The sequence below is a fragment of the Ambystoma mexicanum genome, chromosome 3q (genome assembly GCF_040938575.1).
Source record: "Ambystoma mexicanum isolate Mex_15411 chromosome 3q, UKY_AmexF1_1, whole genome shotgun sequence".
NCBI classification, from domain to species: Eukaryota; Metazoa; Chordata; class Amphibia; order Caudata; family Ambystomatidae; genus Ambystoma; species Ambystoma mexicanum.
The window spans coordinates 732,012,370-732,033,881 of record NC_090926.1 but is presented as its reverse complement, the minus strand read 5'-3'; the positions used below and the strand labels follow the sequence as shown (position 1 = coordinate 732,033,881).

General features: G+C 51.4%; 1 protein-coding gene across 6 annotated transcripts in view; it reads left to right on the top strand.

Annotated features, from left to right (window-relative positions):
- The window catches only part of METTL23 (methyltransferase 23, arginine), a 610,690-nt gene that overhangs the window by 424,800 nt on the left and 164,378 nt on the right, over positions 1 to 21,512 (top strand). The gene's annotated exons all lie outside the window — the stretch shown is intronic.

Genomic DNA, 21,512 nt, shown 5'->3' with positions numbered 1-21,512 from the left:
GACGCAGACACCGGAAAAAGTTTCCGAAGCAGCACAGCTGTGGTGATTACCTGACATAGATATGGAATACGTCGTCGGACCATCCCATCGAAAGAACGTTACCAGGTAAGAAAGTAACTTGTTCATCTCAATGTCAAACCAAAAAGGGATGCCAACCATGCACTGGACAAACAATAATGAATCCCACTAGGGGTGTATACACATTTTGGATTTGAGACTGCCCGCAGATGAAACAGAATCTTAATGCCTCTTTGTAAGTTACTTTCACACGCTGCACTCCTTGCAAGCCCGTGGAAAGGGGAAGCAGGAGTCGCATATGTGTCTGGACCCTAAGGCACAAACAAGGAGAGTACCAACACGTGACAAGCCTGTAAGGGCCCAGCTGGAAGCTACAGTGGATGCCCTTGGATGCCACACAAATCAACACACTGTCACATAAATGCACAATAGACCCAAAAATATAAAAAGAAATCAAAAATGCCCATGGCGAAGCGGGGGGCAGAGGGGACCACCCAGGAGGGTGGAGGGGCAGGGTGCACCTCCATACCCAAACGTGTTGATGCAGAGGGAAAAAAAACCTCCATGGATTCATGGTCCGCACGGCCATCATTAATTGGGAGAGCTGTTGCTGCTGTCGCCACCCTCTGGTGTAGCAATAGAAGGTGTCAGTGGTAAGGGAGGCTCACCACGTATAGCCCTGGCCCTCCATGGCAGCGGCCATGCGGGACTGAGATTTGCACATCTGCAACATAATGGCACGGATTTCTGTATGCAACAACTCACGGGATGCACATAGTTCTGCTTGCAACACCTCACGGGATGCACGCAGTTCTGCTTGCAACACCTCACGGGTAGCAGTTCCTCAGAGACGGTGTGTGTCAACTGTTGCATGTGCTCTTCTGACCATCTACTGCATGCTGCATCGATTGCAGTCAGTGTAACTCGCAGTGACCTAGCCTCTTCCCTCAGGGAAGCCCTGTGGGGCCGACCCGCTGCAGCCATGGCTGCGTGCAGAGACCACATTTCTGCCTGTCGGCACCTGTTGCTAGCCTGCTTCTGGAGCATGTGTGAGCGGCATGTGGACCGCAATGCCCGCGGCCGGAGCGGCATCTGTCTTTCTGAGGGGAGCATGGAATTGGCCACCCTATCCATGCCCTGAGCCAACATCTCATATGCAGCCCCCTGCTGTTGTGCAACAGAATACATGGACTGCTCCCACACATTATCGCCTGTTGGCACACGCCCACCACGTTGGCGGGCCCCATGCGGGCTTGGCTCAAGGAAACCTGGGCCTTGATGTGCTGGCGCTGTCTGGCTGCAGGACTGCATCCCTCCCTTGAAAAGCTGTTCCAGGAATAGGAACCAATACAGTGGAGAGTGGCCTTTCACCTGTAACCACCACAGACCGATGCTCCAATACTGACTGGCCTTTTGAGGGGTCCTCCCCCACTACAGATGTTTGGGATAGGCCAGCACCCACAGTTGATTCACTCACCTGCGACAGTTCCATGGAATCCATGTCCGATTCACCACCAGAGCCATAGGCTTCCTTAGAGGCAGAGTCAGAGTGAGTAATGGACTGTAGCACCAGTGGATCTTCATGGGCTATCCAACCAGGTCCTCCGCTGGTGCCTGGTTGCGGCCCACTCTCCTGCACCTCTTCCACCTCCTCCTCCTGCATCCAGTGGCTCAACACCTGAAGAAGGACAGAATAATACATGAAGACACTTTTAAATAGCATAGCCCACACACACACAGGTACCACAATGTAGTCATGCTATACATCAACCTGCCATGACAGTGAGGTCACAAACTCTGGCACGGACGCAGTGTCATTGGAAGGCAAGTGAATCATGAGAGTAGACATGGATGTGTAAAAGGGCACAACACCACTCAAAGGGCACAACACTGCATTTTGCGTAGCACCTGCTTCACACACAAGCACCAGACTGGCATAGTTGAATCACCAGCATCACTGATGCACACACACAGATGCCACTAGCATGGCCATGCCTGAAGTTGATGCCTACTGTCCCTGATCCATGTACAATGCTTGTGAAACGACATGACATGGAAATACCAGTTAGCAAAAACACAAGTGTCAGAAAGTGCTACGATGCAAGAGTGATGGAACAGATGAAGGCAGACTAAACTGATTCCATGAGTGCAGGTCACATTGACAGTACGCAAGGGGATAGGCATGTAGAAGGTGAGACCTGGGTTTGGAACTGTGAGGGGCCATTGCAGTACATCGGAACGAGCTCAACATACAATAAAACAACATAATCTGGAAATGCAAAGTTGCGGCCTGATGGCAGTGTAAGGGCAAGTGCATGAATCAGGTGTCAAGTGTTGTCAGTGGGTTGTAGGGATCTAGTAAATACCCTCACGTGCGGGTGGTGCCTGGGAGCCAGTGCCATTATCACAGTTTTAGGGAGATACCTGGCCCAAAAAAAAGGACCATTCACACAGTCAAGTCCTGGATGAGTTGCAGAGGGAAGAGAGTAAAAGCACTGGACTTTGTATAGTCTGTTGCAGTAGGCCAGCATATGAATGACCAGGTCCCTGGAGACAGTGAGCTGCTGGGGAAGGAGCTGAAAGGTAGGATACCTTGGGAGGTACAGCTGTCAGGGTGACCTCTCACAGGAGAGGATGCGAGTGTGCATTGGAAGGTCATCACAGGCAATGCGCCATAATAGGTTGCAGCTGGAAGAGGGCCAAAAGAGGCTGGAGAGAGAGTGACATGGAATGAGTGAGCAGGAGTGGTGATGAGGATTGACCCAGTGTGCAGCACATTGTCCGTATGCAGTCTGTATGTCAACAAGCACATACCAGTCCACCATGACATGGTCAACCCATGTCAGTCATGAAATTGTGGATATCAATGCAAAACAATCCTTACACTACATCCAAGCAACATGCACATGTCCCGGACACACATGCATCACCACTCTTTGACGATTCCTCATAAATTGTTAGGTCTCCCACACCTTGGATCTGCTCCATATCATTGAGATCACTGACAATCTCCTCATGTGGAGTGAGTTCCTCGTCCTCTGGTTGTGTCCCACCTCCAGTCACCAGAGTAGAGGCGTAGGCGGCACCCAGCTTATCCATGGCTCTGTCGGAGGTAATTCCAATGCTTGACCACCTCCCGAGCTGTGCGCCTCTCATGGCCCATGGTGTTAATATGATCCGTGATGGCCTGCCAGTGGGCCATACGCTGAGCAGGCGTATGTGTGCTCCCTGCCCGCACAAGCATGTCATGTTTGTGCTCTAACACGTAGTCCACGAGAATGTCAAGTTCCTCATTACAGAAGCTCTTCTTCTTCGTGTGGTGCTCTTGTGCAGTGCCTTGGGTTGGAGCCTGTCCCGCTACTGCACGCTTTTGCTTCTTGCAAGGTCGTGCAGACCCGGAGTGGCTTGGACCACGTGGGTCAGTAGGGGCTGGAGTACTGGTGAACTGGCCCATGGAATCAGCCACTAATGGGACGACAGTAGGCTGGCTTTTGCAGGTATCTGTACCAGGGTGCTGGGGACAGTAGCTAGCACTGCACGTCTCTTGCCCTTACGGACAAGGACATCTGCCCCTGAGTCACTGTGGCCTAGGCCGGGACCACTACAGTCCGGGCTGGCTGACACTGATCCTGGGTGGTGGTCGCCACAGCTGTCCCTGCAGCTTCCACACCCTGGCAGCTCTGGACAGCATATGATACTGCTGGTCTGTGACCCTGGGTGCTGGTGCCAGTAACTTGCACCGCACGTCCCTTGCCCTTACGGACAAGGACATCTGCCCCTGAGTCACGGTGGGCCTGGGCCAGGACCACTACAGTCCGGGCTGGCTGACTCTGAGCCTGGGTGGTTGTAGCCACAGCTGCCCCTGCAGCTTCCACACCCTGGCAGCTCTGGACAGCAGATGACACTGTTGGCCCGGGACCATGGGTGCTGGGGAGGTCAGCATCAGCGGCATCTCCCTAACTGTGTTGGGTGGGGGGCATAGCTCTCCCTGCACGCGTCTGGACACCTCAGACTCCTTGCCCACGTCGCCCATCGCTGCCACCTTTGTCTCCCTTCCTCCTGTTGCCCTCAGTCATGGCACTGATGGATTAAAGCAAAGGGAGGTGTGGCTATCAATTGTCCTGGGCAATTGGAGTGAAGGGGCAGGGCACATGAATTAATACGTACCACTGTGCTCCAGCAAGCCTCGATGCAAACCCTGGTGAAAATATAACGGGTCACGTAACGCACAGGCACCCCAAAAACAAGAATTAACATGTACACGACCCCTTGGTAGCCCATTTGTGAAGTAAAAACATCACGCAACACAAAAAAAGCAACACGTGGGGTACTATGACCTCGAAAATGGGGTACGCGACACACAGGGGCAAACGCAGTATGAAAAATGCATGCTCGACTCACCGTCTGCCTCGTAGAAAAAAACGAAAATCACACGCGTAGGCAACTCCCCCGCCAAAACAAGTAGTGAACAGATTGCGTGTGACCCCAAAAAACTCCAAAGTCCACGCGTCCGTACCCACAAAATGCACGTACATTGCACTGTTGTCCTACGCTCACCTTTATCCCGATACTGAACGGCAGCGCCCAACGTACAGCGCGTCACGTAACTTAAAGGTGTAGGGCCTTTCCTCTGATTCCATGCTAACACGCTGTTTTTCCGCAAGTGCGTAGTCACTGTTTCCGGCTGGCCACGCGAGTAACATGGGAGACCCACGCTCCTGCCCCCCAGCCAATATACCTGCCTCTGAGTGCCCCGAGCTGCCTCCTACGAGCCCTATGCTGCTGCCAGCCCACTCTGTATTTTTTGTATTTATATTTTCTTTATTTATATAGTGCGCCTGGCCCAAAGATATCTGGGTGCATGTCTTAGTTACATAGGTTAATATACAGTTACATTGCAAGGTATACAGCATCAATACTTAGAGTTATTATTATTATTAATAATATTTACAGGTATAATTTACAATACAAATCTACAAGTAAGGTAACATGGGAATTGACAATATACAGTTTACAGAGCAGGAAAAACTCAGTACATGTGGGTAGGTTACACTCCAATTTACAGAGGGAGTCCGGGGATGGTGTTGCTGTTGGACTCTTGGGCAATCAGCCACAGTTTAGCTTTGCTCTTAAATGCGTGAAATGAAGGGTCTAGTCTAAGTGTGGTTGGCAGGGAGTTCCACAGTTTGGTGGCAAGGACCGGGAAGCTGACGCCACCAGATTTCTGAAGTCTGAATCTGGGCACGGCTAGGCAGTGAGCTTGGGCTGCTCGCTGCGGCCGGTTAGAAGTGAGTGGAGGGAACCGGCTGGCAAGGTATTGTGGAGCCTTGTTGGCGAGGCATTTATGTGTAAGTGAAAGAGATTTGCGGGTGACTCTTTGGGCTACAGAGAGCTATCGCAGATTCCGCCGGTGTTCGAGATATGTTGGTTCCTAGGTATGTTCAAGGCAGCCCTAATGGGGTTATTTTGGGTGACCTGAAGTTTGCCAAGGTTACGATTACTGGTGCCCAGGTAGAGGGCATTGCAGTAGTCGATCTTAGCCATGATTAATGTTCTAGCCAGGATGATGCAGTTAGTGGTGGTAAGAAAAGGGCGGCAGGCTGTGATGACTTTATTGGTATAAGCAGAAGCTGAGACCACAGCGTTGGTTTGTCTTGAGAAAGATGAGGTGGAATCGAGGTAGATACCTAAAGTTTTAGTAGTATTAGTGATGTTAATGATGTTACCATCAATAATGAAAGATTTGAACGAGTGGTCTAGTTTGCTGAGTCGGTTGGGTGAGCCTAGGATGAGGAGCTCTGTCTTATCATTAAAACAGAGCTAGTGTTGGGCCATCCAGGCCTGTATGACCAGGTAAACATCATTTAAGGCTTTAGTATCTGCTGCATGGTTGTCAGTGATGGGGATGAGTATCTGGGTGTCATCCGCATAATTAGTGTAGGTAACACCCAGATAGTCGAGAATATCAAATAAAGGTTTAGTGAACACATGGTAAAGCGTGGGTGAAACACAGGAGCCATGTGGAACCCCACATAATACTGGATCTGGTTTGGCGAAAGCAGAAGGGGAGAAGACCCTCATAAATCTGTTGTTCAGGAATGATCTGATCCAGGGTGTAGCTTTGTCAGAGACATGGGCTGCCATTGTAAGATGTTGACACAAGATTTGATGGTTCACAAGACCAAACGTGGCCGATCGGTCCAGGAGTAAGAGAAGGGCAATCTTGCCAATGTCTTTCATGTCCTCCGTTTGTGTTTTTAAGTCAATCAACGCAGTTTTAGTGCTATGCTTCGGACGGAAACCTGATTGTCTCAGGCCGAGAAGATTATTACAATCCAGGTATTCTTGAATTTGTAAGTAGGCTGTACGGTCTAGAATTTTCAGCAGGAATGGCACGGCTGTGATGGGCCTGTAGTTCGTAGGTGTGTTTGGGCCTAAGGTGGTTTTTTTTTAGGAGAGGGATAACCCAGGCATCCTTCAGGTTGTCAGATACAGTTCCAGAACTGAATGACGTGTTTATTAGTGCATAATGAAGGGAGCTAGTTTGTGGGCAGATACTTTTATTATGGGAACCGGGCAGGAATCACCCTGGCAGTTGGATGGTTTGAGTTTGTTAATTGTTTTCTACCTCTGTTATTCTTAGAGGAGAGAAGTTGAATGGTTTGTGGGTGTGTGAAGGGCTATTAGTTATGTTTGATAAGGAGTTGGGCTGTGGGTTGGATAGGAGACTACTTTTTTTTTTTTTTTTTAAATGGAATTTTTTCCTAAAGTGTTGAGATTTTATCTAGGTGCGCCTTTTTGTATGTTTGCACACCAGGTGCTGTCTTTATTACAAGACTCTGGAGGTGAGGAAGGAGCTTCAAGTTCTTTGAGGATCTTGAAGAGCATCCTTGGTGTTGGATTCAGCTTGCGAGATATGCTTGTTGTAGGTGTCTTTCTTGGCTAGGAAAATTGACTCTTTGTAATTAAGAGATGCTATGAAGAGATTGTCCTTATTAGCATCAGAGGGGTGGCTTTTCCAGCGGGCTTCAGAAATTCTTTTTTCTTTGTGTAGTATCCTTAGTTGTGGTGTAAACCACGTATTAAGGTGTGCACAAGGTTTAGCTTTCCTAGTTTAGAGGGGGCAATGGTGTCCATAGCTCTTAGAATGGTGTCATTATATGTATCTACTAGAACAATAGGATCAGAGCAGGAGAGTAATGCCTTGTTCAATGTAGGTACAATGTGGGGCAGAAGATTAGCTCTGGTTATGTCTCTTTTGTTTCTGGTCCAGGTGGGGGGGGCATTGTTGGGTTTGGTGTGTTGGTAGTTGGCAGCAATAGTGAAGGTGACAATGTGGTGGTCAGACCAAGCGGACGATGAGTTGAATGCTAAGTTGATGGTGCAATTTAAGTCGACCAGCCAGTCGAGGATTCTACCCGACATGGGTGGGATCAAGGATGCGATGAGTGAAGCCTATGTCAGTGAGGGAGCTAGCAAGGTCTAGGGCTGGGGGGTCATTATCATCGTGGACATACAGGTTAAAGTCACCAAGTAGTATTATTTGTGAGTTGGTCTTCGTTTTGTCTGTCAGTAATGATGAGATATCGTCAGCAAAGGTGGTGACAGGTCCTGGTGGCCTAAAGATCAGATGCAGGGTGGCGGTTTGGTTGTGGGAGATGGGGAGTTTGACCGATAATAGTTCAGCTGAGGGGAGCTGTGTGGTGGGTATGATTCTCAAGCCAAGGGCCTTTTTATGGATGAAGGCAACACCACCGCCTTTAGATTTGTTGGTGTTGCGGTCACATCTAATAATAGTATAGTCATTGGGTATGGCGAGAGAGACGAGGTGTCCTGATGCGGCATGCAACCAGGTCTCCGACAATAGCAAAGTAGTCAAGGTCACTGGCTATTATAAGATCAGCAATGTCGAGTGCATGCGCAGTGAGGGACCTCGCATTGATAAGAGCACCATTGATGGTGAGGTCTTTGGGATTGGCATGTGACGTGCTTGTGTTAGTGTTAGATGAGGGCGCGGGTGTGGTCGTGTGCAGATTTGTTAGGAGTGTCAAAATGAGGGGTACTAGGTGTGTGTGGGCATTTCTGCAGCATGGCGTGAGACGGTTGGTCAGCTGAGCGTACACATCCAGAGCCTAATCTAAAGTTCCTAGTGCGTAAGGCACACGGTTGATTGGCTAGAACACTTCGCAGCCAAACCGACACCCAGAGGGCCGGGGCATTTAGGTACGGATTGGCAGGAGTTGAAGTGGGTGAGTTTGTGATAGTGATACTATGCTGCGAACCCTTCGGCATAGAGGAGGTAGTTTAGCTGTGTGATGGAAGTGAGGGGCAAGGGTGTACGGCAGGGCCTGGCATGGTAGCGTTAGGATTGGTAGCGTTGGGATTCTCGTGGGTAAGGAACTTGACTGGTAGGGTCAAGCCAAGCAGGCTGATGTTAAGGTCAGTAGGGTCAGTGACCAATGAGACATGAGGTAGCAGGACGCACTGTAGTGGATGACCATGATGTGAACAGTGCTATGTAGGCAAAGCAGATAAAGCGAGTAATTTCAAACACTAAAAGGTAGCAAGCGGTATGGGCAACATTGATGCGTATTATAGAACGTGGCTAGACAAGGAGCAAAGATAGTTACAGGCACGATAAGAGATGGACAGCATATAGTACAGCAATCCACCAGGCACAGCAAAGATGGCACAAGCATATAGTACAGTAGATAATAAGTTAGCATCAGATAATGGCGTGGATAAGTGCGCCGAGCGTGCTTTTCGTGTGCGACTGGAAGGTCAGGTGGACTAACTCAAAAACGGTCAAATGCTTAATCTGCAGCAAGTAGTAAAGACGTAATGTTGGCCAGGAGGCGGGCAACAGAATATGTATGCGCGTGCACAGGTTTCGGGACAAGAGTAACAGCGTCGGGGTACAACCGTACACAAGCAAGTATGGGAGTTGATGATATGAGGCAGGCATTCGATAAACAATAGATAAAGGCGGGTAAAGCTACATGTGATGACACAGTGTTAGGTCTTGAGCCTAGGGTTGGACACTAGTGTGGCAGGGTTAGAACTCCGCTAGTTGACGTCAAAGGTAAGTAACACTGTGTGCCTGCTGCCCACGTGCCCTGCATTTTGGTGTCTGCTCTGAAGCGATTGCCAGTTCTCCTGTTGTCATGACCACCTCTGCTGATCCAGAAGACTCCCGACATGCCATACCATCGCTCCACAGCCCAGCACCAGGACCACCTTGCCCACCCACACCTACCTCGGGGGCGAAGCCGAGGGCTGCCAGCTTCTCAGCCAGGGAAGTTGGCATCCTGATGGAACAAGTCCTGGGGCATCATGATGCCCTCTTCCATGGACCATCGCAAGTCAGCAATGAAGGACGGTGGAAGATCTGGGCGGACATCGTGGGTGCCATCAACACGGAGGGGGTGGCACCCCGCGACTACCATCATGTCCACCAGTGCTGGGAAGGCTTAAAGTCCAGGACCCTCAACAACACACAGCGCCTCCTCAAGGCTGGTGATGATCGATCGGGGCGCCGGGGCCGGTTGACCAACGACAACATGCGGGTCCTAGAGCGCTTCTACCCAGTGCTGTACACCCAGGTCTTGGAGTTGGTGCTCCGTCTGGAGCCGACTGGTAAGTGTTCATGTGTACTTGTCCACCATAGTGCATGTGCATGTTGACGTTTGGCTGGATTGTGCACCTTGGCCTTATGTCTGGCATGCCTCCTGTACAGTTGTGTGTGCGCATGTCCCTGACAGTGCTGCATGTGAGTCCATTCAAGCGTGTGCCACATCAATGGTGTCTGTGTTGCAATGCGTGATGCGCACCGGCATGTAACGACGTGCACATGTTTGTATACCTGTGTTTGGACTGGGGCATGTGGGAGGTATTACACATGGGTGCGTATGTCAACATCATGGACATGCATGGTGTACATGTGTCTGAGTAGTGAGTGTGTGACAGGCCAACACTCCGGGATGTATGTTACTTGAGTTTTGATTTGTGATGGCCTCACGCTGCCAATTTGCCCTTGAGTGCACTGTGACGTGATATGTTAATGTTAAAGGACCGACCCGTCCTGCCCAGCTAACTATCGCCCTATCTCTATCACTCCTTTCCTGGGCAAGCTCCTGGAGAAACTTGCCATCTCCCAGCTTAATCTCCATGCTGAATCTGTTTGTAGCCTTCATGACCATCAGTCTGGCTTCAGAGCTGCCAGAAGCACGGAAACTGCTCTCCTGAACATCCGTGAGGACCTGCTCTCGAACCTTGACTCTAACATTCCTTGTGTTCTCATTTTGCTTGATCTCTCTTCTGCCTTTGATACTGTCAACCATACCATCCTGCTCAACCGTCTGCGTGATAACCTGGGTATCACTGGTCAGGCTCTGGCTTGGCTGACCTCTTTCCTCTCAAACTGACCCTCCCAGGTCCAACTGGGTTCTTTCCTGTCTGACATCTTTTTCTCTACCTGTGGTGTCCCCCAGGGTTCCAACCTCTCTCCCTGGCTGTTCAACCAGTATCTGGCACTTCTCGCCCACCGCATCGCTGCTCTCTGCCCCTACTTTCAGTGCTATGCTGATGATACCCAGCTCATTTTCAGGCTACCCTCGGCCTCCTCTTCTCCTTGCCTCATCTCTGACTGTCTTTCTGCTATCCAGGAATGGTGTGCCGCCAACGACCTCTGCCTTAATGCCAGTAAGACCGAGATTCTACTCATCGGCACACCCACTCCCTCCTTCCCTGCAGCTCTCTGGCCGGCCTCTCTTGGCCCTCTTCCTGCTCCTACCTGCAAGGCTAAAAATCTCGGGGTCATCTTCGACTCCACACTCTGCTTCTCGCCTCACATTTCTGACGTTTCTAAGAAGTCACACTACCAGCTGCACCTCCTCAGAGGTATCCTTCCTTTCCTCTCCTTCCCCCAGAAGCTCACTGTCTCCAGAGCCCTGGTTCTCTCGAAGCTGGACTACTGTAACAGCCTCTACCTAAATCTGCCTGCCTCTACTCTCTGCCCTCTGCAACTCATCCAGAACAGGACTGCGAGACTTGTCCTTGGCCTCAAGCCTTGGGACCGTATCTCTCCAGGACTGAAATCGCTACACTGGCTCCCTGTGGCTGCGAGGATTAAGTTCAAAACCCTCTGCATTGTCCACAAGGCCTTCTCTGGCCTGGGGCCAAAATACCTTCAACTCTACCTTCCTAAATATCTTCCTTCTCGAGCACTTCGCTCATCCGCCTCCAACTCCCTCGGGGTCAGCCGCTTCTCTAAGCAACGAGTTGGTGGGAGATCACTCTCCGCTGCAGGGGCCTCCCTCTGGAACAGCCTTCCTGCCTCCCTAAAACTTGAGGAGAACCATCTCTGGTTCCGGAAGAGCCTCAAAACCCTCCTCTTTGCTTCTGCTTTCTCTCCCCCTTTCCCCTGCTAAATCACTGAAATTGTACTAAATCAGCAACTGGGCCACTCACCAGTCTCGGTCCTTGGCCCAGCCACTCTCTCCTGCACTGCCTTCCCGGCAACCCCTGCACTGCGGGGCTGTCTCTGTATCCTTACAGCCCCTCTTCCCAGCACTTGTCTGCACTTATCTTGCACTTGCCACCAGCTGGCCCTTCTTATTTATCTTGTTCGTTACTAACCGCGTACTGCACTTTCCCCTCTCCCTTTCCCCCTTGCACTTTTCCCGTCCCCTTAACCTTGCACTTGCGCGATCTGAATGACACCTGGCCTAGTAGGATCGTTGTCTGTCTCCCTTTGTTCCCCCCTCCCTGCCTGGTCGTGCCTTGAAACACTTGTGTATAGGCGCGTTACAAATGCCATATCATATCATATCATTTGTACCGTGCACTATTACCGCCGGAGTGGTCCCCTGGCACTCTGGCGGCTCTGAAAGAGGAAGGGAGGGGAGTTACTGGGAGGAAGCTGGAAAAGTTCAAATGAGCAGTGATGTGCTGTTGGCGGCCTCAGCCTGGTGGGTCCATTGGCTGGGCCTGAGGTGCTTGCGGCCGGTAGTCGTTGTGTACTGTTGTGCGCGTCTGTCTGTTTTAGTTTTTGTGTTGCAATCTAGTGAAGTTTGTGCAGTTTGCTGTGCTGTAGGTTTGTGGTTGTGTTTTGTTCAGAGTTTGAGAGATGTATGCAGAGGGTGGAAATTGTTGGTGCAAATTGATTAGTTGGCATTTCTATCCTCATTTGAGGCGATGGGCTTAGGCTTCTGTATTCTCCCCTGATGGGAGACTCCATTGGCCTGCTTCATGACTGTCAGGTGATGTGTGTGAATGGGACGTGTATGACCCATGATGCGTGTGAGCTGGAGGCGCAATTCGGAGGTGCTGCCAGTGCCTTGTCCAAGGATGTGAATGTCTGTTGTGAATGAGAGACATGATTGTGCATGTGTGTGAATAGAACTTCCCTGTGTGTTGTGGACGGTGATGATGCTTGTGAACTCTCACAGTACCACTGATGTACATTAGCCTTGTGACAAACATGTGTTCCGTAACCTAATGTTTATGTTTTATGTTTCCCTATCCACAGCGATGATGGAAGAAGAGGGCGGGGAAGGCGCTGTGGAGCACGGCAGCAGGGATGCCTCCACCAGGCGTAGACGCAAGACCCATTCATCCTCCCAGGTGCTGTCATCTTCCGGGAGCGAGGAGACTGGTGCTGCATCGGAGTCAACGGCCGCAGCTGCTGAGAGTAGGTCCAAGAGGGCGAAAGTGGTGGTGGACTCCTGAGCAGTGGGGGGGCACAGGTGAGCCCGCACAGGGGCAAGACACTGCGGAAGACAGTGGGGAGGCATCCAGATTGGCGGTGGAGGGAGAGGAGGAGAAGGCCACATCAACCCAGCCCATGCGGCACGGCGGGTGTGATGACGTAGGTGTGACTGGTGCAGTCTAAGGACAGGGGCCGGAGGCAGTGCAGGCTGCCGTGGAGGTGCCTGTGCCTAATCCTGTCCCTGGCACTGCGACTGCACCAGTATGCACCTGCGGGCATGCCCCAGTCCGGACCCATCCGCAGGCGGCGGATGTTTCCACCCAGACCGAAACACCAATGCCTGCGGATGTCGCCATTCGGTACAGAGTAGAACCAGTGCTAGCAGGTCTCACGAGGTGGACAGACTCCATTCGTGACCATGTGCAGGCTTCCATTTTGGAGCTTGCACGTCATCACAGGGAGATCAGCCGTCTCACTTACTGGCTAGCACATTTCCTGGTATCGCAATTGGTGCGTGGGTTGGCCACTTATGTGACCCCCTCCTCGTCTGACTCCTCTGTGCGCCAGTCGTCCTCCCTGCCATCTTCCAGCCCAGATACCACCAGGGCCCCCTGTGCACCTGTCCCAACCCTGGGGGCTGTCATCATCCCGGAGGCTGTCCTTGAGGCGCAGGCACCGGGCTATTCGGCAGCAGCAGGCTCAGCGTAGGAGGCGACAGGACTAGGGACTTCCAATGGAAGTGAGGCAAATGTGGACCTTACTACAAGGATGTCTTCCGTGTTGGAGTGTTTTAGCCAGCAGATCGGAGCGGCAGCGGGCACGGGAAGCTAGACTCACCATCGCCAGGCCGGAGAATACACTGCGTCGGGCAGAGGTCCTCGAGGAGACTTGCAGGGAGTTTCGGAGTAGCATGTTGGAGTCCCTGCAAGCCCTCGAGGGGAGAGCTGATGCCCGCCTAGTGGAAGTGGACACAGTGTACAATGATGCCCTGGCGCAGACATTGAGGGGACATGGTGAGTCGAAGGACTAGTCCGCTGCCATTGTATATAGTTCTTTAGGTGTAGGTTTAATTTTTTATTTGGAGTTATTGGACTTTGGTCCACTTTTTGTACATACTTCTATTATGATTATATACTTCTGGATTATTGCACATGGTTTGGAACAATGGACCCTTGTTGTTTGTATATAGTTCTCTTTTTTTCAATTTTTTTTTCTGTTCACCATTAAGGAATGGTTTTCTTTTCATTTGTGTTTGCATTTGGACATACATTCACGGACATGGACCACATCCATGATTTCATTTTTAGTTTGATTGCAGCCAATGTTTTTGCTTTTTGACACTTATTTATTGACTAATTCCATGGTGCTTCTATTTTATCATTTTTATATGAGTATGACTTGAATACTGTTTTTAACATATATTTTTTCATGTTAAATCAAAGTGGTGTCTGGTCTCGATGATTTCGCCCATGTTTGGCTGTTGCTTACTCTGTTCTATGTCCATGATGCTGCTCTATGTTCATGTGTGTGCACGCATGCATGCATGTGTCATGTTTGACTTCCAGTGGCATGTGGCATGTTGTGGTGTGCATGAACAATGGATGGGTGTTAAGGTGCACTTGGAGTGTGCAGCGTCTGGTGGCATTTCATTTCACATCTGCTGCATTTATGTCTATCAGTCCACAGCGGTTGAGGGTGGGGGTGTTCCGTGAGTCGGGGCCTGCCTGCAGGTTGCCGTCACAAGTGTGGGGGGTGTTCCATGAGTCGGGGCCTGCCTGCAGGTTTCCGTCACAGGTGTGGAGGGGCATGAGTCGGGGCCACCCTGCAGGGTATGGTCAAGGGTGATGGGGGGTCATGTGGTGTGGGCTGCCTGCGGGGTATGGCTGCGGGTGATGGGGGGGGGCCATGTGGTGTGGGCTGCCTGCGGGGTATGGTCACAGGTGATTGGAGGGGGGGTCCCATGTGGTGTGGGCTGCCTGCGGGGTATGGTCACCGGTAATGGGTGGGGGGGGTCCCATGTGGTGTGGGCTGCCTGCGGGGTATGGTCACCGGTGATGGGTGGAGGGTCACATGTGGTGTGTGCTGCCTGCGGGGTCACGTCATGGGTGATGGGGGGTACCATGTGGTGTGGGCTGCCTGTGAGGTCACGTCATGGGTGATGGATGGGGGGGGGAGGGGGCCATGTGGTGTGGGCTGCCTGTGGGGTTCGGTCATGGGTGATGGGGGCTGCCTGCGGGGTATGGTCACGGGTGATGGGGGTACCATGTGGTGTTGGCTGCCTGTGGGTTCACGTCATGGGTGATGGGGCCATGTGGTGTGGGCTGCCTGCATGGTATGGTCAGGGGTGGTGTGGGCTGCCTGCGGGGTATATACATGGGTGATGGGGGGGTACCATGTGGTGTGGGCTGCCTGCGTGGTATGGTCATAGGTGATGGGGGTCCCATGTGGTGTGGGCTGCCTGCGTGGTATGGTCACAGGTGGTGTGGGCTGCCTGCATGGTATGGTCACGGGTGGTGTGGGCTACCTGCGGGGTATGGTCACGGGTGATGGGGGGGGGGGGGGTCCCATGTGGTGTGGGCTGCATGCAGGGTATGGTGATGGGTGTCCCATGTGTTGTGGGCTGCCTGCGGGGTATGGTCATTGGTGATGGGGGGCCATGTGGTGCGGGCTGCCTGCGGGGACTGCTCACATGTGAAGGGGGGGTCCCATGTGGTGTGGGATGCCTGCCGGGTGTGTTCGCGGCTGATGGCTGCACGCGCCACCCTTTCCACGTGATTTGGCGGGTGCGAGCAGGGTACACTATTACGCTGGGGTGCCGATGGGGTGCGCACGCCCCTTCCACGCAATTTGGCTGGTGCGAGCGGGGTATATGATTATGCTGGGGTGCGGACAGGGTACGCGCCTCCCTTTCAATGCGATTTGGCTGGTGTGAGCGCAGTACGCGTGGCCCTTTCCATGCGATTTGGCTGGTGCGACCGGGGTACGCGAGTATGCTGGGGTGCGGAAGGGGTACGTGCAGTTCTTTCCATGTGATTTGGCTGGCGCAACCGGGGTGCGCAAATTCGCAGGGGTGCAGACAGGGTATGCACGACCCTTTCCATGTGAATGGCTGGTGCCAGCGTGGTACGCACTACTTTTTCACGCGATTACGATGGGGGCTGTGTGCTGGCCCACGGATGGCGCAGGGCCTTGTGCCGTATTAGGCAGTTCACTGGCTTTTTCCTGTGCACAGGGGCGTGTTGGGGGCGTTACTGGCGCTGCCTCATGTTCGTTGCACCACGGCTCCTGTTGACTCGCGAATTCCATAAATAAGCATGCCACACAATTGCTGGTGTCGAAGGACCTGCTCCGCTGCTGCGCCTCTGGTAATACGGTAAACAACTTCCTTGATTTCAAAAACCAGCGCAAATGAGAAAGTCCACTTATACCGCACACCTCTCTTCGACAACCAGGCCGTAAGACGTCGGCAGTCCCTATGCCTGGCCAGTGTAAAACTCGAGAGATGTTCATAAATGTGTATACTGTCCCCTTCATATTGAATAGTGCATAACTATTTCACTCTTTCTAGGACTGCATTCTTTTCCATATATCTCAGGAATATCACCACCAGTGATCTCGGACCTCTGCCTCTAGCCATCCCTCCTCAGTGGGTTAGTTCAATCTCCACCTCCATTCCACCTTCCTCTGCAAACAAGATATCAATATATGTTTGACCGTCCCTCCCTTCTTCTCCTGGAGGCGAAACACGCAAAGGTTGTTCCTTCTCTCCCTATTTTCAAGATCGTCCAACTTCAATTGGTAATCATTACCCCGTGTTTCGAAATCAGTCAATCGCCCTTCAAACTTCATTTCGACAAGGTCTGCTTTTAAGTGATTATTTTCCATCCCTTCAACCTTGCTCTCAAGGACCTCAACCGTTTCCCTCAGCTCCGAGACTGAGGCCTGCATTTCTCCATGCATGGCCTTGATCTCCTGCAATATATCTTTTATGCCCTCTGTTATGGCAGGAACATTGATTCTGCCCCCTGCCTCTGCCGACGGCCAATCCCCCGCACCACCTTCCTCCATTGCGGCCTCCTTCTGAAACTGCTGTAGGCCGTTTATGCCTCCCTGAACCTTTGCCTCCAGCTTGAAGCTCTGCTGTGAACTCCTCCTGGTGCAGGCACACCCTTCTCAATACCAGTATTCTGTTTCCAGGAGTCTTCCAAGCTATACTCCGAGTCCCGGTCTGGCACCCTTAGAGACCTGATCTCACTGTCCCCGGTTTCCTCACTCTGCCGGCATGGGGCTCCCCAAAAGAAACTGCCATCTGACTCCCAGTCACAACCCGGGGGATCATGGTCTCCCTCACAGCCCCTTGGGCCGCTCCATCTCGCGGTCGCTGTCCTTTGGGGGCCAGCTCTTTCTCTCCTCAATGGTCTCTCCTCGTGGCTGAGGTACCTTCCTCCCTTCCCTCCCGCTCTAGCTCACCTCCTGCTGCTGCACATGGGGACCTCTCAGCCTGTGGGCCCCGAAGTTCTCCTTCTCAGAGCGCCTGCCTCTGGTTAACCTCCTGCACGTCTAATGCCTGTGTCTGGCACCCTTCCGCCCAAGGTCAAACCCCATCTCAAATCCACTAATATCTGCTCCTTCTATCACGGGGCCACTGCTCTGGGCCCTCCTTTCGTGCTCTCCTCCTTCCTTCTCACCAGCCTGGCTTTCTCGTTGATCAAGGGCAGGCTCGGGGGGCCAACCGCCCACCACCCCAGCAACCGCGGAAGGCTGTCCCTCCCTTTCAGCCCTATAGGGCTTGTCTGACCCGAAACGGTCGCTGGTCTACTGCTGGGTGAGGACACTCGCTGCTGCCACCTCTGGCTGAATCTCCTCCACAGGGGGCATCGTACCGCCCGTTACACCCGCAGACTCTATCCTGTCAATCCGGCCCCCTGCTGGGCTACCCTCGACCGCCTGGTGCGGCCTACTTTCACTTTGTCACGTCGTGTCCAAGCCCATTCCAGGCCCTGGCTGGTCTACATGTCTGGACCGGGGCTCAAAGCCAGCCAGGCTCGCGTTGCTCTTCTGCCACGCTGGATTATGGCTCTTTTCCCCTGCACTCCTCTCTGCTCTGAGTCCCAGGTAACAGACTCCTCCTAGCTGGATGTCATCAGGAACCACCGCTGCTGCCGCTTTACAACCACTGGGTTCCCAGCGTGGGTCCAATGCTCATCAGGCCCACTGTGCACCTTGCGCTCACCTGCTGCGGCCACATATCTGTACAGCCTCCGCTCCCTGGGGCCACCGTTACTGCTGCTCCCCTGGAATTTCTAAACAAATCTGCCTTCGCTCGCTCTCAGGCCGCCAGATTCACAAGAGGAAAAATCTTTACATAGATACACAGATAGATAGGCACAGATCAACGGGTAGGAACATATCTCACATTTAATCCCTTAATCGGGCCTGTTAGTCCTAAAACAAATCCTATCACGGTCTTACCCCCCTTGGGCAACCATGCACCGGTCTTGGACAACTCTAGCCAAGCCTAGACAACCCTAGCCAATCTCCTACGAGGGTGTGGACCACTATGCCACCCCCCCTACTTTCGTATCTCAGGGCCTTTGTGCACTGTGTTACTTCTAGATTACTCCTAACATACTCTTATAGACACAATAACATAAGACACAAAGAAAACACATGAATCAATTCAATTATAACAATAGAATACATTTATTTATGCACAGGAAAGCATGATGCAAACAATAATATATATCTTGCAAATATCGAATTTGCACCATTTATGCTTTTGGTGCAAATCTATCATGCAATAACTATAAGCCTTACAGGCTTCTAATGCAAGCGTGTGATTCTAATGCAGCCCAATGCAAGCATCAGCATTCCTCTCCAATCCACACCATACTTCACTCTCTCTATCTAAGACAATCCCTGTCTGATTTCCCCTTCTATCATGTCAGCCAAAGCTCTGTATGAGTGTGTCTGTTCTAATCAATCAGGTTTAGGCCATAAACCATACTTCCCATTTGCTTCAATTGGTCTCCAGCTCTGTGTCTCTCCTCTCCCGCTAACTCTCTGCAACAAGCCAGTCAGTGTCACTCGAACTGCCTCAAGCCTTTGCCAAGCTCTCGATCTCTACCAAGCTGGTCTGCCAAGGCTGCATTACTGCCACACCAAAACGCCTCTCTCTATCTCCTCGAACTCTAACTCCATCAACATCTCCATCTCCAACAACTAGAATCAGCTACTCCGCCCTCCCCTGGTTATACCATGCAATGACATACTCATTCCCCATGGTTACATTCGTTCTCTAAGCCAAAAATGCCTCTCTCTGTAAGCATTTCTATATTCAGGCAGTGCCAGTGCCTGAAGAGTGGAAGGGGGAGTGCAAATGGGTTTGAGGGGTTGGCACTTGGCCAGAAGGCACTGAGAGGCCTGAGTTAACGAAAAAGAGCCCCAAGGGGCAGGAAGTTTCAAAAGCTTAAGACTCCCCCGCCGGTGAAGTGAACCTTGCAGTCATTACTGCTGCTACTTTTACCAAGGGAGGGAATAGATGTCTGTTGATGTAGTTTTTGATTATGCTTTTTGTTTGCATTAAAAGTTGTTACGTGGAGTGGGTGTTGGGGTGGTTGTTGTTCCATCCGTTTTGGTTCAGCTTTTGATGGGCATCTCAGGGGATTAGGCGGGGTGTTAGGGAGGAGAAGGGTTGGGTTTACAGGAGGAGGGGGGGTAAGCGGCTTTGAGGTGGGCTTGGGAACAAGGGGAAATCACTACAAGATGTGTTAAGGACAGTTTGACAGGGAAAGGATGGAGCAATGGTAGGTGGTAATAGGGGGGAAAAGGCAGATAACTCAGCTGTTGAGACCCTGAATGTGAAAGGGTTAAATTCTCTGACCAAACGTTCATTGGTGGCCAGGGAATTCAGGAGAGCAGGTCTGGATGTACTGATGTTACAAGAATCTAGTTTGCTTAAGGGGAAAGAGAGTCACATTCCATGAGGGCATCCTGTTGCACAAGAGAGTGAGGCTGATGGAGGTTAAGGTCTGGAGGGGGGAAGAGGGGAGGGCCATGCTGGTCGCAGACAAGAAACAGGTCATGGATGTCGTTTGCAACGGTATATTGCCCAAACAAGGGCCAGAAGGCCATTTTGGTGGAGACGTTGGACCAACTGATAAGGGAAGCCATGGGTACCCTGATATTGGGGGGAGGTTTTAACATGTGGGCCATAGGGGAGGAAGGAGGGCAGGCGGCAGAGGTGAGTCAAGGAGCACTTGTAGGTATCTTGGGCATATACGAGCTGCAGGATGTCTGGAGATGGCTTCACCCACATGATCTTGGGTATATCTTCTTCTCCCCTGCCCACAGAATTTATACCTGTATAGATTACATCTGTGTGAGTCGGGAAATGTTGAGCCGTGTGGTGAAATGTGCGCATTTGCCTATCCGCTGGACGGACCATGATATGGTCCATATGGAATTTTCAATTTGTGGGGTTGCAGAGACTGGTATCTTTTTGGCGCTGTAATGACTCACTATAGAAAGATGTGAAGTTTCGGGATGAATTAGAGACGGGACTCAAGGAATAATGTAGTATAAATGACACAGGGGAGGTGGATTATTGCATGGTGTGGGAGGCAGCCAAAGCCACCTGGCGTGGCCTGCTCATTAGAGAAGGGGCCAATAAGAAGAGGGAGAGAATTGCCATGGAGAGTGACCAGGGAAGGAAATTGATTCCCTAGAACGTAGGATAGCTTGTACAAGAGGTAAGGGCCAAAAGGGAGGAATTGAAATCTCTGGAGTTGGGAAAGGTGGCCAGGCAGCTGCAATTCCTGAAACAAAAGTATTACAAGAAAGGGGATAGGGCCGATCGGCTTCTGGCAGTTCAGCTGCGAGGACAGCGGGCAGAGAGGTGGGTTGAGGTGATCACCGGGACAGATGGGCAGGTATATACATTCCCTTCTGGGATAGCGGGCTGCTTTGTGACATTTTACGAAGAGCGGCTGCTTTGTGATATTTTCATGAAGAGCTCTATGGGGCGGAAACAGAGCCTGATGAGGAAGAGCTCAACTCATATCACACATTCAAGCGAGTGCTAAATTGAGTGCTGTCTTGCTGCTCATCTCCATGCTGGATTATATGATGGTCTGACTGCTGGATTACATAGGGCACTGCATTAAACATCACTGATGGTGCCTTGCTATTGAGAATCGCTGTTGGGCCACTTCATTGGAGTATTTATGCTATCCATTCATTCCACTGGCCCAGAGGACAAGTCCTGCCTCAGGAAGCCGAATACAGACAAATACCGGGACACGCGCACATTCGCGCTTTACGCCTTCAAGCGAGTGCTTCGAGTGCTGTCTCGCTCTACTGTGTGCGGGTAAGGAATTCTTGCCTCACTATTGTTTAGCCCGAGTAGTATTTTCATATTTATAATTAAAAATGCCTGTAAGCACTGGAACAAATAAAAGAAGTTCTCGTAAGGGAACGGGAAATAAAACACAACCGAGTGCGGCCAGTGAGAAAAATGTACCACCTGCCCCTGAAAATGACCTGCAACAGACACAAACTGAGACAACAAATAGCTTAGTTCTTTCCAGTTCTCCATCTGGAAGCCCCAGTGCAGGTACACAACCAGGCTGAAACTTAGGTGCCTAGCTTACTTGCAAGGCTGGATGAGAACTCCAGTTTAGGTGAAATTGACAACAATTCACTACTGCGGTTCTGCTATACTATTAAGGGAAGCATGGTGACAATGGATAAATCGCATTTGCAGGGACTTACAAATTACATTTCT